Source organism: Ranitomeya variabilis, chromosome 2 (genome assembly GCF_051348905.1).
Source record: "Ranitomeya variabilis isolate aRanVar5 chromosome 2, aRanVar5.hap1, whole genome shotgun sequence".
Classification (NCBI taxonomy): Eukaryota; Metazoa; Chordata; class Amphibia; order Anura; family Dendrobatidae; genus Ranitomeya; species Ranitomeya variabilis.
In genome coordinates this window covers 1,058,146,782-1,058,166,028 of record NC_135233.1, presented here as the reverse complement: position 1 = coordinate 1,058,166,028, position 19,247 = coordinate 1,058,146,782, and the positions used below count along the sequence as shown (strand labels likewise).

Sequence of the window (19,247 nt, the reverse complement as noted above, 5' to 3'; positions counted from 1 at the left end):
TACCCACCGTCCGCCACCTTTCCCGCTCCTCGCGACGCTCCGGTGACCGCTCCATGCAAGCGGCAGGTTCCGGTGCCAAGGATGGTATGCGAGAAGGACCTGCCATGACGCCACGGTCATGTGACCGCGACGTCATCACAGGTCCTGCGAGAAGGACCTTCCATGAGGTCACGGTCATGTGACCGCGACGAGGTCACGGTCATGTGACCACGACGTCATCACGGTCATGTGACCTCGACGTCATCACGGTCATGTGACCGCGACGTCATCACAGGTCCTGCGCTCATACCAACCCTAGGACCGGAAGCTGCCACATGCACCGCACACAGGGCCAGGACTTCAACGGGCCTTCGGTAGGGGAGTATATGTTTATTTTTTATTTTAAGTCTGTATACTACGTCGCTGTGCAATATACTACGTGGCTGTATGCTACGTGACTGGGCAATATACTACGTGACTGGGCAATATACTACGTGGCTGGCTAATATACTACGTGACTGGGCAATATACTACGTGACTGGGCAATATACTACGTCGCTGGGCAATATACTACGTCGCTGGGCAATATACTACGTCGCTGGGCAATATACTACGTCGCTGGGCAATATACTACGTCGCTGGGCAATATACTACGTCGCTGGGCAATATACTACGTCGCTGGGCAATATACTACGTCGCTGGGCAATATACTACGTCGCTGGGCAATATACTACGTCGCTGGGCAATATACTACGTCGCTGGGCAATATACTACGTCGCTGGGCAATATACTACGTCGCTGGGCAATATACTACGTCGCTGGGCAATATACTACGTCGCTGGGCAATATACTACGTCGCTGGGCAATATACTACGTCGCTGGGCAATATACTACGTCGCTGGGCAATATACTACGTCGCTGGGCAATATACTACGTCGCTGGGCAATATACTACGTGACTGGGCAATATACTACGTGGCTGGGCAATATACTACGTCGCTGGGCAATATACTACGTCGCTGGGCAATATACTACGTGACTGGGCAATATACTACGTGGCTGGGCAATATACTACGTCGCTGGGCAATATACTACGTCGCTGGGCAATATACTACGTGACCGGACAATATACTACGTGGACATGCATATTCTAGAATACCCGATGCGTTAGAATCGGGCCACCATGTATAATATAAATATATATATATATATATATATATATATATATATACACACACACCGCATTTTCCGGCGTATAAGACGACTTTTTAACCCCTGAAAATCTTCTTAAAAGTCGGGGGTCGTCTTATACGCCGGGTGTCGTCTTGTACGCCGGGTGCAGACACCAATGTGTATATGGTCGGGGGGAGTGGTCCCGATGACGAAGAGGGGGCGTCTCACAGGAAAGTGTGAGTGGAGTACCCCCCATTACCTCATTGTAGCTGCAGCGTGGGGTCTCTGTGCTGGGGAGCGGCGGTGGCTGCTCCTCTTTGTGCCGCGTGGGTGCTGTGGGGCAGCGGCTCCTCTTCGTGCAGCGTCGGGGCTCTGTGCTGTGGGGCGGCGTATCTTCGTGCAGAGTCAGTTGGGGCTCCTCCGGCATTTCCTCAAAGCCTGGAGGCCCCGGCAGCTCCATTGCAGCGATGCGGTGGCCTCCGGCAAAATGGCCGCTGGGGGCGGGGCATGCTCAGATTCAGATCTCGTCCCGATTGTGCTTCTGGAGATGTGACAGCTTTATAGGCATCCAGTGACACTCTGACAGGAGACAATGGATCCTGCAGTTATCACTGAGGCTTCAATGGCCTCTCACTTTACGGTACTGCTGTGTGAGAATTTTCCCACGCAGAGGTGCCAGAAGTGACAGTATGAACTCTGCACTCACAGCGGCGGAGGGATACCGTGCGGAAGGATACCTTCAGTCATTGTATCGCCGGAGCCCCTGGAGAGCGATCACATCTGCCGATGTGACAGCTCTCCACTTGAGATCGTCGTGGGACACTCGTTATTACATGGATTACTGTGGATCAGGGAGTATATTGTTGGTTTATTATTTAAAATTTTTTTTTTTTTTTTTTTTTACAGGTGATCGATGGCTTCAGGGATTAGCTGTATGGTGACTATATACTGTATGTTGTAGGTACTGTATGTCTACATGTGTGTATGTGTTTTTTTTTTTTTAACACTTGAACACAGTAGCCGGATGATGGGATTATTACTGTTACATCATCCGGCCACCTGTCACTGTAGCAGGCATAGCCAGATGGGACTAAAAGTTCCATCGGACAATGCCTGCCTACATACGGACCCACACACACACACAGCCCCGCCCACACACAAACAGCAACGGACACCCGCGCGCGCACACACACAGCCCCACACACATACAGCCCCTCACACCCACTCACACACAGGTACGCACAGCCCCGCAGACACACAGATACACACAAACACCAGCACACAGCCCCGCAGTGTCCGCCCACACACAGTATCTGTCCACACTCCGCCCACACACTCTTCCCCCTATCTGCAGCGTTTCTCGCAGGCACATCTGCAGCAAATCTGCAGATCTTTTTTTAACCCCTTAACGACCACCGATACGCCTTTTAACGGCGGCCGCTAAGGGTACTTAAACCACAGCGCCGTTAATTAATGGCGCTGTGGAAAAAGTGAATAGCACCCCCGCAGAGTCGGATTTTCTCTGGGGTCTCGGTTGTTGAGGGTAGCCGAGACCCCAGAGAACATTTGCCATTTAATTTCTCTGTCCTTCGATGTGATCGCACATCGGAGGACAGAAAAATGGGGTCCCCGATCGCCCCCCAATACTCACCTATCTCCCCCGGTGCTCCTCGTGGCTCCCGATCGCAGTGCGCCCGCTGCCCGGAAGATCTTTGAGGTCTCGGCTGCCGGGGGTAGCCGAGACCCCAAAAAACATGATCGGGGTCGGTTTTTACCGACCCGTTTTGTGATCGCCGGTAATTAACTGTTTACCGGCGACCGCAAAAAAGAGAAAAAAAAAAAAAGCGATGTCATTCTCTGTCCTCTGATGTGATTGCACATCAGAGGACAGAGAAATAGGGGGATTCGGGGACCCTGTTATACTTACCGGTGTCCCTGGGTCCTCCTGCTTCTTCTGCTGGCCGCCGGCTTCTTGCTCCGGTAAGAAAATGGCGGGCGCATGCGCAGTGCGCCCGCCATGATCTGCCGGCCGGCAGCGGAAGATTCTTCCACTTGTTTTATTTTGGTCACTGTGAGATCCTATCACAGTGATCAAAATAAAAAAAAATAGTAAATAACCCCCCCCTTTATCACCCCCTTCGTAAGGAAAAAATAAAATTAAAAGAATGTATGAATTTCTATTTTCCAATTAGGGTTAGGGGTAGAGTTAGGGGTAGGGTTAGGATATGTGCAAACGTAGAATGGTTCTCTGTGGATTTTTCTGCAGCGGATTTGATAAATCCGCAGGGCCAAAACGCTGCGTTTTTCCTGCGGATTCATCGCGGATGTACAGCGGCTTTTGTGCGGATTCCCCTGCGGTTTTACACCTGCGGTTTTCTATTATGGAGCAGGTGTAAAACCGCTGCGGAATCCGCAGAAAGAATTGACATGCTGTGGAATGTAAACCGCTGCGTTTCCGCGTGGTTTTTTCCGCAGCATGGGCACAGCGTTTTATGCTTCCCATAGGTTTACATTGTACTGTAAACTCATGGGAAACTGCTGCGGACCCGCAGCTGCGGAAACGCTGCGGATCCGCAGCAAAATCCGCAACGTGTGCACATAGCCTTAGGGTTAGGGCTAGGGCTTGGGTTAGAGCTAGGATTAGGGCTAGGGTTAGGGTTGGGGCTAGGTTTAGGGCTAAAGTTAGGGTTAGGGCTAGGGTTGGGGCTAAAGTTAGGGTTAGAGTTGGGATTAGGGTTTGGATTAGAGTTGGCATTAGGGTTACATTTGGGATTAGGTTTGGGATTAGGGTTAAGGCTAGGGTTGGGATTAGGGATAGGGGCGTATTGGGATTAGGGTTAGGTTTTGAGGTTAGGGTTGAGATTAGGATTAGGGGTGTGTTCGGTTTAGGGTTTTGATTAGGGTTATGGTTAGCTTTGGGATTAGGGTTACGGGTGTTTTGGGGGTTAGGGTTGTGATTAGGATTATGGATCGGGTTGGGATTAGGGTTAGGGGTGTGTTGGGGTTAGGGTTGGAGTTAGAATTGGGGGGTTTCCACTGTTTAGGTACATCAGGGGGTCTCTAAACGCCACAGCCAATTTTGCGCTCAAAAAGTCAAATGGTGCTCCCTCCCTTCTGAGCTATGCCATGCGCCCAAACAGTGGTTTACCCCCACATATGGGGCATCAGCGTACTCGGGATGAATTGGACAACAACTTTTGGGGTCCAATTTCTCCTGTTACCCTTGTGAAAATAAAAAATGGGGGCTAAAAATCTTTTTTGTGGAAAAAAAAAATATTTTTTATTTTCACGACTCTGCATTATAAACTTCTGTGAAGCACTTGGGCATTCAAAGTTCTCACCACACATCTAGATAAGTTCCTTGGGGGGTCTAGTTTCCAAAATGGGGTCACTTGTGGGGGGGTTTCTACTGTTTAGGTACATCAGGGGCTCTGCAAATGCAACATAACGCCCGCAGACCATTCTATCAAAGTCTGCATTCCAAAACGGCGCTCCTTCCCTTCCGAGCTCTGCCATGCGCCCAAACAGTGGTTTATCCCCCACATATGGGGTATCAGCCTACTTAGCATGAATTGCACAATAAATTTTGGGGTCCAATCTCTCCTGTTACCCTTGTGAAAGTAAAAATTTGGTGGTGAAAAGATCATTTTTGTGGAAAAAAATATGATTTTTTTTGTTTTCATGGCTCTACATTATAAACTTTTGTGAAGCAGTTGGGGGTTCATAGTGCTCACCACACATCTAGATAAGCTCTTTGGGGGGGTCTAGTTTCCAAAATGGGGTCACTTGTGGGGGGTTTCTACTGTTTAGGTACATCAGGAGCTCTGCAAATGCAACATGACACCCGCAGACCATCCCATCAAAGTCTGCATTCCAAGCGGCGCTCCTTCCCTTCCGAGCCCTGATGGGTACCCAAACAGTGCCCCCCCCCCCCCCCCCCCACATATGGGGTATCAGCGTACTCAGGACAAACTGGTCAACAGATTTTGAGGTCCAATATCTACTGTTACCCTTGAGAAAATAAAAAATTGCAGGCTAAAAAATGATTTTTGAGGGAAAAAAAAGGATTTTTTTTATTTTCACGGATCTACGTTATAACTTTCTGTGAAGCACTTGGGGTTTTAAAGTGCTCACCACACATCTAGATAAGTTCCTTAAGGGGTCTAGTTTCCAAAATGGGGTCACTTGTGGGGAGTTTCTACTGTTTAGGCACATCAGGGGCTCTCCAAACGCGACATGGTGTCCGATCTCAATTCCAGCCAATTCTACGTTGAAAAAGTAAAACGGCACTCCTTCTCTTCCAAGCTCTGCGGTGCGCCCAAACAGTGGTTTACCCCCACATATGGGGTATCGACGTACTCAGGAGAAATTGCACAACAACTTTTGTGGTCTAATTTCTCCTGTTACCCTTGTGAAAATAAAAATGTGGGGGCAAAAAGATCATTTTTGTAGAAAAAATGCGATTTTTTATTTTCACGGCTCTACATTATAAACTTCTGTGAAGCACTTGGGGGTTTAAAGTGCTCACCACACATCTAGTTAAGTTCCTTATGGGGTCTAGTTTCCAAAATGGTGTCACTTGTGGGGGGTTTCCACTGTTTAGGCACATCAGGGGCTCTCCAAACGTGACATGGTGTCCGATCTCAATTCCAGCCAATTCTACATTGAAAAAGTAAAACGGCACTCCTTCTCTTCCAAGCTCTGCGGTGGGCCCAAACAGTGGTTTATCCCCACATATGGGGTATCAGCATACTCAGGAGAAATTGCACAACAAAATGTATGGTTACATTTCTGTTTTTACACTTGTGAAAATAGAAAAATATGGTTCTGAATTAAAATGTTTGCAAAAAAAGTTAAATGTTCATTTTTTCCTTCCACATTGTTTCAGTTCCTGTGAAGCACGTAAAGGGTTAATAAACTTCTTGAATGTGGTTTTGAGCACCTTGAGGGGTGGTTTTTAGAATGGTGTCACACTTGGTTATTTTCTATCATATAGACCCCTCAAAATGACTTCAAATGTGATGTGGTCCCTAAAAAAAAATAGTGTTGTAAAAATGAGAAATTGCTGGTCAACTTTTAACCCTTATAACTCCCTAACAAAAAAAAAATTTGTTTCCAAAATTGTGCTGATGTAAAGTAGACATGTGGGAAATTTATTAACTATTTTGTGTGACATATTTCTCTGATTTAAGGGCATAAAAATCCAAAGTTTGAAAATTGCAAAATTGTAAAAATTTTCACCATATTTCCATTTTTTTCATAAATAATCGCAAGTAATATCGAAGAAATGTTACCACTAATATGAAGTACAATACGTCACGAAAAAACAATCTCAGAATCAGCGGGATCCGTTAAAGCGTTCCATAGTTATAACCTCATAAAGTGACAGTTGTCAGAATTGTAAAAATTGGCTCGGTCATTAAGTACCAAATTGGATCTGTCACTAAGGGGTTAAACCTGCAGTTTTGCTGTGGATTGGTCGGACACAATGGAAGTCAATGGGTGCAGAAACGCAAAAAGAACTGACATGCAGCGCAAAAAAAAAAAAGTTGCAATTCCGCGTGTTTTTTTCCGCAGCATGTGCACAAAAAATTCTCAATTTCACATTGACTAACATTGTTTGTGCACTACACTGCGGATTTGATGCAATTCAGCGCATCCAAAAACGCTGCGGATCCGCATCTAAATCCGCTAAATCTCATGTTAAAAATCGCACTGCAATCGGATAGCAATAGCACTGCTTCCGGATGTAAATCGGATGCTAGTTGTGAAAAAGGGAAATAGACCTACCGGTATTTCTGTTTCCAGAAGTCCCTCAGGACAGCACCATGGAGGTAGTCCTTCCTTGACCTATAAGTTGAAAAACGATACAGGTTGCACCATTATTTACCAATAATGATTACTCTACAATATTGAAAATGCATTACTGCCATAGAAAATAGGAAAAAAGCGCTATATAATGTACACATGAAATATTTACCTGCAAAAATTGCTATGAAAATAGGTACTTCGCGCATAAATTGGCCAATGTATGTGAGCCCAATTGCCACATCAAGGCGTCCTTCATAATTGGGTCCCTGTCCTGTTTTGTCACCTCTCCTGGGCAAAAAAGCCTACAATTTATTTGTCAGGAGTGGACCAGCTAACTACTTAAAATGCATTTTCAATATTCTAGAGTAATCATTCTTGGTAAATAATGTTGCAACCTTTTTATAACTTATTTTTTTTGGTTGGCGCCTGTTCATACTAGCTTGGATGTGCTGGTCTTGTTCTCCACTTCCTTGACCTATAGCGGGACAGGATCACAGAGATTAAAAGGCACCTCCCTCCTTCACCCTCCAGTGTTTTTTCAAAGTACCACTGAAGGATTGATAGAAATGGTGTAAACGCGCCCTTACAAACGCTTATGTAAGAAACCCTTTAACGGCTTTATCTTAATCTTGAGCCAAGGCAACTTGATGGATTAACTATCTGCCGAAAGATCGATCTTGTGTAAGCCTAAAGACAACCATAAGATACGACTATATTGTATGTGGTAACGGCTGCTGGCACCGTCGCGATCCCAGGGGCTCCACCAACCTCCTGAGCCCACAACTCTATAGCCAGACGTCGCCGCACACATAAGGGAGGGAAATAAGGGTGCAGTCCTGAGGGACTTTTGGAAACAGAATTACCGGAAGGTCTAATTCCCTTTTTCCATTACGTCCCTCTGGACAGCACCATGGAGAATGCTAAAGAAAAGGTCCCAGGGAGGGTACAGAAGCCCATGGACCAAAGTCCAAGAAAAATAGGGGGAGCTGGTAATGCCGAGAGCCCACCATGGAGGGAAGCGGCATCACACCAGGAATGCTGCATTACTGCCGATGATGCACAGGCTGGCTGTTGACTGAGGGACCTCTCTCAGAGAGGTGTCGGCCACGAACCGCTTGACAGGGGAAGGGAAGGCCAAGATCCTCCTGAGTCTGTACAGTGTCCACAGGCTCTCTTCACTCTAGGAGTAACCTCTCATACAACCATCCCCTGAAGGGGGACAGGAAAAACACTGGAGGGTGGAGGAGGGAGGGGCCTTTTAACCTCTCTGTGATCCTGTCCCGCTATAGGTCAAGAAAGGTGCTGTCCAGAGGGACGTAATGGAAAAATCAGATTGTCTCGCATGACACTCGCATTACACTCGTGCAACTCTCGGCAGGGAGATTCGGACCGAATTTTCATACGATTAGTGCGACTCCGGCCTTAGTGAGAGGAAATCCACCTATGTGAATATAAGCGTCACATGTCTGTCAGTATATACACTTTACCTTTTCAAAAAGGCCACAGAGGCTGCAACACCATTAAGCAAGAGGCAACACTAACCAAACATCGTGAAGACCAGGGAGATCTGCAAACAACACTATGAAGACCAAGGAGATCTCCAAAAAAGTCAAGGACAAAGTAGTTGAGAAGTACAACTCAAGGTTGAGTTCTAAAAAACATCTCAATCGCTGATGATCCCCCGAAGCACCATCAAATACATTATCTTCAAATGGAGAGAACATGGTACCACAACAAACCTGCCAAGAGAGGGATGCCCACCAAAACAATTAGACCGTGCAAGGAGGGTATTAATCAGAGAGGCAGCACATAGACCAGTGCACGGTAACCCCGAACAGCCGTACACTCCATAGAGGTGGCGGCCTTCATGGAAGAGTAGGCAGAAAAAAGCCTCTACTTACATAAAAAAAACTGTAAGGCTTGTTTTGAGTTTGCAAAAAAACACATGAGACTCCCAAATGTATGGAGGAAGATGCTGTGGACAGAAGAAACCAAAATTGAACTTTTTGGCCACCAAGGTAAACAATATGTTTGGAGCCAAACAAACAGCTCATCACCCCAAAAACACCATCCCCATGGTGAAACAGAAGTGGCAGCATTATGTTGTGGGCGATGTTTTTTGGCAGCAGAGACAGGGATAATGGTCCGAGTCAAGCAGAAGTTCGATAATGTGAAATACAGTGATATTCTTGAGTAAAACCTGATTCAGCGTGTCAGTCATTTGAGACTCGAACGGAGGTTCACCTTCCAACACAATGATGCAAAGCATACTGCTAAAGCAACACTAGAGTGGTGTAACCCCTTAGGGACCAAGCCAATTTTGATCTTAATAACCAAGCAAAATTTTGTAAATCTGACTCACTTCATGAGGTTTAAACTCTGGAATGCTTCCACGTGTCCCAGTGATTCTGAGAGTGTGTTTTCATGACATAGTGTACTTCATAATTGTGGTAAAATGTGTTCGATATGACTTGCGTTCATTTGTAAAATATTGGAAATTTCGAGAAAATTAAGCAATTTTCAAACTTTTAATTCTTATGTCCTTAAAACAGATTTATATCAAAAGTCTACTTTACATCAACACCATTTTTAAAACATTTTATTCTTTGTTAAGTTAGAAGGGTTAAAAGTTGATCAGCAATTTCTAGTTTTTCCAACAATTTATAAAACAATTTTTTTAGGGACTACGTCACATTTGAAGCGACACTGAGGGGCCTATATGAAAAAAATACCCAGAAGTGACACCATTCTAAAAACCGAACCCCTGAAAGTCCTCAAAAATCACATTCAAGAAGTTTATTAACCCTTCAGGTGCTTCACAGGAACTCATATCAATGTGGAAGGGGGAAAAAAATGAACATTTAACTTTGTTTTACAAAAAGTTAACTTTAGCCACAAATTTTAATTTTTGTACAAGGGTAACATGAGAAAATGGACCCTAAAATTTGTTGTGCGATTTCTATTCAGTACCCAGATACCCCATATGTGGGGGAAAACTATGGTTTGGGCACACGGCAGAGGTCAGAATGGAAGGAGTAACGTTTTGGAACGCAGACTTTGATGGAATGGTCTGTGGGCACCATGTCACGTTTGGAGAGCACCTGATGTACCTAAAGATTGAAAAAGCCCCACAATTGATCCCATTTTGGAAACTATACCCCTCAAGGATTTTATCTAGGGATATAGTGAGCATTTTGAACCCACAAGTACTACTCAGAATTTGATAACAGTAGGTCATCATATTGAAAATTTTAATTTTATTTTTTTTTTTTCACAAAATGTTCTAGTCCCAAATTTGTAATTTTCACAATGGATAATAGGAGAAAAATGGACCCAAAAACTTGATATGCAATTTCTCCCGAATGCAATGTTACCCAAAATGTGGTCAAAAACTTCTGTTTGGGCACATAGTAGGGCTAGGAAAGTGTTATTTGTCCAGAATAGATTGTGAATGCCATGCCATGCATTTGGAGAGCCCTTGACATGCGAAAACAGCAGAACCTCTCAACAAGTGACCCCCATTTTGGAAACTAGACTCTTCAAGGAATTTATCTATGGGTATACTGGGCATTTTTAACCTACAGGTGATTTACAAAACTTTATAACATTTAGATGTGAGAACAAAAAATTATTTTTTTTCCACTAAAATACTGTTTCAGCCACAAATTTATAATTTACAAAAACGGGAGACATTGGACCCCACAATTTGTTATGCAATTTCTACCGAATGTGGCAGTATGCCATATGTGGTTGTAAACTACTGTTCTATCACACGGCAGGGATCGGATATGAAGGAGCATTACTTGGCTTTTAGAACACAGAATTTAATTGATTGTGGGCTCCATTAGCTGAGTGCTTTAGGTGCCAGAACAGCAGAAACCCCCCCCCAGGTGACCACATATTGGAAAGTTCACTGCCTAAAGGAATTTATCTAGAGGACTAGTGAGTATTTTAAACCCATAGGTGCCTCACAGAATTTTATAACATTGAGAGTGGAAATGTGACATTTTAGTGGTAAAAATGTAATTATGTTTGCTGCAAATTTGTCAGATACACAAGGGTTAATAGGTGAAACTGGGCCCCATAATTTATTGCGCAATTTCTCTTGAACGTGGTGGTGATGCCCCACATGTCATAGAAATTACGGTTGAGCCACACGTAAGGACTGAGAAGGAGCGCTGCTTGGAGCACAGATTTTTCTAGAATAGTTTGCGGGTTACATTTTCGGAGTCCCAAAGGTGCCAGAACAGCAGAAAACCCCCAAAAGTGACCCCATTGTTGAAATTGCACCTCCCAATAAATTCATCTACAACTGCAGTGACTTTTATAACATCCACACCAGGTTTGTTTGGTTTTTTTTTTTACAGGAAAATTGCAAATATGCCAGTTTAGTGCCCATACATTGTGGCCCCATATATTGTAGTGCCCCCATACATTGTAGTGCCCCCATACATTGTGCCTAGCTTGGGATTCTGGCGACACGCAGCACCTAAGTTGTTATGAGCTTTCTCCCCACAATAATGTCAAACATGTGGCCGCTTACAGCGGTTTAGGCACAGTGGGGCTCAGAAGGAGGGGGCAATTGGATTTGGGAGTGCAGAATTCACTTGTTTTTATTTGAGAGGGCAGGAGCCATGTGACTTTTCCAGAGTTGCTCTACCAGTAAGGTGGGAACAAATATTTCCAGTGACAGATGACGGACCTGAGTGGGAGCTGGTTTTGTACGGGAATTAATTAGGGTTTTTATTAGTAACATTTTGGGGTACATAATTTTCGATCACTTGCAGAATTAAAAAAAAAAAAAAAGTGATTTAGATGAAACCCCCAACGGAACCACCCACCATAATGTGGCAAATGGAGACACTTTGGAGCCGTTTGGCATCTGCTCTGGTGGGGTCCATCTTTTTAGGCATGCACAGATCTGTAGTCACCCACACATTCATGCGGTAACATACACCTAAAATAATGGGACACCGCCGGAACAGAGACCAGTCCAAAGTGACTTCATCTGCCTCCTAAGTGAGTGGTTCTGCCGGGGATTTTATCTGAATTGCAGTTTTGGGGAATTTACATGGAAACTCAGAAGTGCTCAACAGAGTGCAGGATAAATGTGAGCCGAGTTTTTTTCAGATTTTTGGGAAGTAGAATGAACAAAGACAGCAGTACAAGAATACCGTATTTTTCGCACTATAAGACGCACCGGACCATAAGGCGCACCCCAAATTTGGGGTGAAAATTGCAGAAAAAAAGATTTTTTTATAAGATGGGGGTCCGTCTTATTGTCCGAATTTACAGTATGTTACCTGAGGGCTGGCGGCGGCAGGGCAGGGTCACAAGAGGCATGGTGTCGGCAGAGGTGGGGTGATGCAGTACGGCGTGCACCTGAGCAGGGTCCCTTCCTGCTTAGGTGGGCGACGCCACGGCCTGGTGTCCATGGGAGGGTTGCAGCAGTGGTTACCGGCACACGTGCTGGGATGAGGAGGCACAGTGAGAGGTATGGCGTGAGGGGTCCTTTTCCCCGGTGAGGTGATGCAGCTGCCCGGTAATGCAGCAGAGCCGGGTGAATCCTGTTGTTCGCATCTCGGCTTCAGGAAAATGGCCGCTGCGATCCCCATCTGCGCACGCGCGGCATCCCGCGGCCAATTTCCTGAAGCCCTGGGCAGCAGAGCGCTCCATCTGCGCACGCGCGGCCTCAGGAAGATGGCCGCCACCACCGGTAACAACAGGATTCACCCAGCTCTGCTGCATTACCGGGCTGCAGCATCACCTCACCGGGGAAAGGGACCCCGCTCACTGCGCCTCCTCATCCCCGCACCTCTGCCGCCGCACCTCTGAAGCCACGGTAAGCCTGCATTGCGACTATTAGATGCACCCCCCATTTTCCCCCCCTTTTGGGGGGGGGGGAAAGTGCGTCTTGTAGTCTGAAAAATACGGTAGTTATTTTTATTTTCGCGCGGTTTACCGTGCGGTATAAGTGATTAGGCAGATTTATTCTTCAGGTCAGAGCAATTACAGCAATACCAGATTTATATTTTTTTTTAGGCTTTCCTGCTATCCCATAGTAAAAAAATGTTATTCTATTTTTCGTCACCATATTCTGAGAGCTGTTAATTTTATTTAGCGAACAGATGTATGAGGGCTTAATTTTTGCGGGACGCACTGCAGATTTTTTTGGTACCATTTAGGGCCTTATAATATTTTTTGATCACTTTTTATTCAGATTTTTTTAAACACAGAATGAACAAAACCCAGCAATTCAGTTGTTTTTTATTTTTTGCGCCGTTCACCATGAGGTAAAAGTGACCAATTTTTTTAGTCGGGCCAGTACGATTACAGCGATACCAGATGTACATTTTTTGTGCTCTGCTATTTTTACGCACTAAAAACAATATTAAAAAAAAAAAATGAATGTTTTTGCATCACCTTATTCAGAGAGCTGTAATTTAATTTTTTTTTTGCTGAATGAGCCATATTAGGGTTTGTTTTTTGCGCGACGGTTTGGCATTTTCATTTAGACCATTTTATTTATTTATTATTTTTTTTTACATACGACTTTCTGATCGCTTCTCACTTTTTTGTGCGTCAGTACGATGAAAGTGTGACATTTTTGGCATTTTTTAAACATTTTTTACGGCATTTGCCATACGGAATAGATTATGTGCCAGTTTTATAGAGTGGGTCATTCCAGACGTGGCAATACCAATTAGGTGTACTTCGTTTTGTGTATTTATTCATTTTTAATCACAAATGCTGCGTTGTGTGGCAAAACGGATTTTAGTGATTTGTGCGCGCATTTTTTGGATGTGTTTTGGTGTTTTTTTTACATATTTTATTTAACTTTTTTTTTTTCACTTTTTCACTTAGTCCCACTGTGGGACATGTAAAATTTTCAGTTAGATCACTTGTCTCATACACAACTGTACTCGTGTACTGCGGTGCATAAGACTGTCAGTGTCTCACTGACGGTGCCTGTAAGACCCAGCTTATAGCTGGATCTCACAGGCCAAAGTACCCTGGGTTCATTCATCACAAGACCTCTGGGTACTATGGTAACCATAGGGACCTGCAATTCTCATTGCGGGGGTCCGATGGTTACTTAGGAGGTTTTGTGACTCCCTTGCAACAACTTAAATACAGCAGTATTTAAGGAGTTAGGCTAGTTTCATATTTGTGGTCGAGTCCGCAGTGTCTTGTCTGCAACCACATGCAAAAATGCAGCGTTTTTTATCCACATCAGCTTACACATGGCAGCAACAAAAAAAAACGCTCGGTTTGCGCTTTTTATGCGCATGTGTTAGATATTTCCAGGAGGGCGTGTCTCAATGGGCGTGTCCGAAGTACGCAAGCACATCGAATGCATGCGTACGCAAGACATGCATACGCATGCGTTCCCATAGACAGTAATGTGGTTTTTTAACACACTCATCCGCATGCCTGAGCATATTTGATGGAAACTTGCCGCCTCAAAAATTGCAACATGGTGCGCTAGCCCCGCCAAAAGACGCATGCGTAAGCAAATATAGGCGAACACATGAACCTGCGTCCAGAATGTAAAAGATATGAAATCAAGACGCATGCGGATGTATGCGTCAGACGCTGCGGACACAACCGCAAATGTGAAACTGGCCTTAATCGGTCTCTATTGGCTTTAAATTTGTTATTCCTCAGTGCCGTTAATAAGCGGCACTGAGAAATAAGGCCCCTTAACACTCGCCGGAAGGTGTATCGGTGGTCGTTAAGGATAAACATGTAAATGTCAAAGCCCAGACCTTAAAGGGAACCTGTCACCCCCAAAATCGAAGATGAGCTAAGCCCACCAGCATCAGGGGCTTATCTACAGCATTCTGTAATGCTGTAGATAAGCCCCTGATGTATCCTGAAAGATGAGAAAAAGAGGTTAGATTATACTTACCCAGGGGCGGTCCCGGTACGATGGGCGTCACGGTCCGGGACCTCCCATCTTCTTACGATGACGTCCTCTTTTTGTAGTCACGCTGCGGCTCCGGCGCAGGCGTACTTTGTCTGCCCTGTTGACTGCAGAGCAAAGTACTGCAGTTCCCAGGTGCCGGGAACAGTCAAAGAGGCCCGGCGCCTGCGCACTGCAGTACTAGGCACTGCCCTCAACAGGGCAGACAAAGTACACCTGTGCCGGACCCGCAGTGTGAAGACAAGAAGAGGACATCGTCGTAAGAAGATGGGAGGCCCCGGACCGGACCGCGACACCCATCGTACCGGGACCGCCCCTGGGTGAGTATAATCTAACCTCTTTTTCTCATCTTTCAGGATACATCGGGGGCTTATCTACAGCATTAGTCATCTTGGACTGTTCGGGTCGTCTCTTCTTCAACTTCCATTGTATTTCTTACTGCTGATAGGTGTTCATCCATATCCTCAGCAGAAAAAAAAGATTTGACCAAGGGGTCAAAAATATTAAACTCGGGATTAATTTCTCTTCCTCCAGCCAATCTTCAGGGACAGATAAATGGGTTTCTTTTGCATCTGAACCCGCCTCTAAACTAATGTTCATCTTTTGGTCACAGGAGGTGCTAGGAGAACCCGAATGGGAGAAGGTGGCTAGGGAAGTCTGTATTTCCAGACATACCATCCTCCTAACTACTCTATTAGATACTATTTTCCATCCCTAACAATCTTTTCTGTGCACTCCTGACATAACTGCTTTTTATTGTGAGGATGGGAGCTTATTACAAATGGCACATCTACGACCTATAGATTTAGCTCTCGTTTTTGGTGTGGGATCCTTGTTTTCCTGAAAGAAAGAAGGTCGCAGTACTAACCATATCCTACTCCCAAAATGAGGCACACACCCCAGGATTGCTTACTGGGCCAGGGTTTGAGCTGGGCTCAGCAGATGCAGAGCGAAGAGTAGATGCACCCTGCATAGAAATAAGGGAATGTTCTTACCTCAGGGTGTCTTCTAGTCAGGGTCACGTATAGCGCAGTGAGTGTACTGGACAGCGAAAAAATGCTGGGCAACCGGAAGTGACGTCAACTGAAGGGGACCGGTGTCCTGCGTCACTTCTGGCCCAGGAGAACAGAGATTAGGCAAATAAATCAAACCATAGATGCCCATAAATCAAGTTGTGTGTGATGAGAAATCACAGAGGGGCAAGTATTGGACACATGAAAAACAAACGTGCAAAAAGCCATGGAAAGTCATGACACCACCCGACATCTATCAGTAATTAGAAACCAATCCTGCTGCTTAGGGACAAATGATATCAGCTGGTTCAGCAGATGGGCTATAAAACGGTGTCACATCATCAAGGTGCCACACAAGAAACATCTTATGATGGGTAAAACCAATGAGCTGTCTCAATACCTTTCCAACTTTATTGTTGCAAAAAAATATATTTTTTACATATAACAAACATTGCTAAAAATAGTTAAAAAGAAACATGTAACCCCTTTCTGACCTCGGATGGGATAGTATGTCCGAGGTCAGAAAACCTGCTTTGATGTGGGCTCCGGCGGTGAACTCGCATCAAAGCCGGGACATGTCAGCTGTTTTGAACAGCTGACATGTGCCCGCAATAGCGGCGGGTGAAATTGTGATTCACCCGCCGCTATTAACTAGTTAAATGCCGCTGTCAAACGCTGACAGCGGCATTTAACCGGAGCTTCCGGCCATTGGGCTGGAAATGAGCGCATCGCCGACCCCCGTCACATGATCGGGGTTCAGCGATGCGTCTGCATAGTAACCATAGAGGTCCTTTAGACCTCTATGGTTACTGATGCCGGTTTGCTGTGAGCGCCACCCTGTGGTTGGCGCTCATATCAAGCCTGCAATTCAGCTACATAGCAGCGATCTGATGATCGCTGCTATGTAGCTGAGCCGATCGAGTTGTGCCAGCTTCTAGAATCTCATGGAGGCTATTAAAGCATGGCAAAAGTAAAAAAAAAAAAAAAGTTTAAAAAAGTGAAAATAAAAAAAAATATAAACGTTTAAGTCACCCCCTTTTGCCCCATCCAAAATAAATAAATTAAAAAAAAAAATGAAACCTACACATTTAGTATTGCCGCGTTCAGAATCGCCCGATTTATCATTTAAAAAAAGGCATTAACCTGATCGCTAAACAGCGTAGCGAGAAAAAAAAATTCTAAACGCCAGAATTACATTTTTTTGGTCGCCGCAACATTGCATTAAAATGCAATAACGGGTGATCAAAAGAATGTATCTGCACAAAAGTGGCATCAATAAAAACGTCAGCTCGGCAAACAAAAAATAAGCCCTCACTCGACCCCAGATCATGAAAAATAGAGACGCTACGGGTATCGGAAAATGGCGCAATTTTTTTTTTTTTTTTCAGCAAAGTTTGGAAATTTTTTTTCACCACTTAGATAAAAGAGAACCTAGACATGTTAGGTGTCTATGAACTCGTAATGACCTGGAGAATCATAATGGCAGCTCGGTTTTAGCATTTAGTGAACCTAGCAAAAAAGCCAAACAAAAAACAATTGTGGGATTGAACTTTTTTTGCAATTTCACCGCACTTGGAAATTTTTTCCCGTTTTCTAGTACATGACATGGTAAAACCAATGCTATCGTTCAAAAGTACAACTCGTTTCGCAAAAAATAAGCCCTCACATGGCCAAATTGATGAAAAAATAAAAAAGTTATGGCTCACGGAAGGAGGGGAGCGAAAAACGAACACAGAAAAACTGAAAATCCCAAGGTCATGAAGCGGTTAAAGAGACTATCATCACTGAATGACTGTTCAATGTAAGTACAGGCGCTAGGTGCACCCTTGGCGTGGCCAAAAAATAAGCTACACCTTCTCACCTGAACGTTTTCCATCTATCTTCACCCTCCTCTGGCTCTTTCAAGCCGGAGCCGTTAATCAAAGAAGAGTCCTTTCATTACAAAACCTGGATTTAATCCAATAGGTCAAATTCTGATGATCGCTTAGGCTACTTTCACACATCAGGTTTTTTGCATCAGGCACAATCCGTCGAATGTTGGAAAAACCGGATCCGGCGCAGATTGTGAAAAACTGATGCGACGGATCCGTGTTTTCGACAGATCCAGCTAGCATATCTAGATTATTGGATAAAAAAAATTTGGAGCATGCTCAGTTAAAAAAACTGGAATCCGGCGCCGGAATCTGTCATTTTCTGGATCCGGCACCTTCCGGCTCCCATTCTAGCAAACAGCCGGAAGGCTTTTTCACCGGAGACAAAAAACGTTGCTATGGATGTTTTTTCCAGAAACCGGAAACGGCAGATTTGCCGGACGAAACGCAAAGTCATCAGACGCAATCCGGCACTTATACAAGTCTATGGGGAAAAAACAGATCCGGTGGCAACATTCACCTGATCCGTTTTTTTTTTTAATTTAGCCTGACAGCGAAAAACTTATGTGTGAAAGTAGCCTTAAATGATAAAGGCCTCTCTACATGATTCCAGGGTCAGATGGGCTACTTGCTGAGCTGCTTGCAATAGTTTCATGGTTTTGTCAGAGATTATCCCTAGAGGACTGGCAAACCTGCGGGTCATGTAGTTCAACCCCATCTCCAACACTGATTCACAACTTTCTGCCTATGCACAATGTAAGCAGAAAGCTGTGAATCAGTGGTGTGGGTGGGATTATACAGAGCTCAACATTCAGAGAATTGCAAGACCAGCAGCAGAGAAAACAGTGATTTTTATCAAAATTGCTGAAAATAGTCCAGTTAAGAGACCCAGTGCTGGACTCAAGATCTCTGGCCCCAGATCACACTGCTCTCAGATGATGTAGTTAAATCCTGCTGAGATTCCCTTTAAGCATTATATATCTTATAAAACTGTTTTACTTAAGGCCCCGTCTCACATAGCGAGATCGCTAGCGAGATCGCTGCTGAGTCACTAGTTTTGTGACGCAACAGCGACCTCCATAGCGATCTCGCTATGTGTGACACGTACCAGCGATCAGGCCCCTGCTGCGAGATCGCTGGTCGTGTCGGAATGGCCTGGACCTTTTTTTGGTCGTTGAGGCCCCGCTGACATCGCTGAATCGGTGTGTGTGACACCAATCCAGCGATGTCTTCACTGGTAACCAGGGTAAACATCGGGTTACTAAGCGCAGGGCCGCGCTTAGTAACCCGATGTTTACCCTGGTTACCAGCGTAAATGTAAAAAAAAAAAAAACAATACATACTCGCCTTCTGATGTCCGTCAGGTCCCTTGCCGTCTGCTTCCTGCTCTCACTGACTGCCGGCCGGAAAGTGAGAAGTGAGAGCACAGCAGTGACGTCACCGCTGCGCTCTGCTCTCACTGTACGGCCGGATC

At 44.9% G+C, this 19,247-nt stretch overlaps 1 protein-coding gene across 6 annotated transcripts in view; it reads right to left on the bottom strand.

Moving 5' to 3' along the window:
• Positions 1-19,247, bottom strand: part of TDRD15 (tudor domain containing 15) — a 122,009-nt gene that overhangs the window by 20,833 nt on the left and 81,929 nt on the right. For 2 of the 6 annotated variants that reach the window (XR_013221986.1, XM_077291493.1), the window contains exon 4: positions 6,942-7,001. The exons of the other annotated variants lie outside the window; for them this stretch is intronic. The gene's annotated coding sequence lies outside the window, so the exon portion shown is untranslated. The remainder of the gene's footprint in view (positions 1-6,941; positions 7,002-19,247) is intronic. 6 annotated transcript variants of the gene reach the window in all.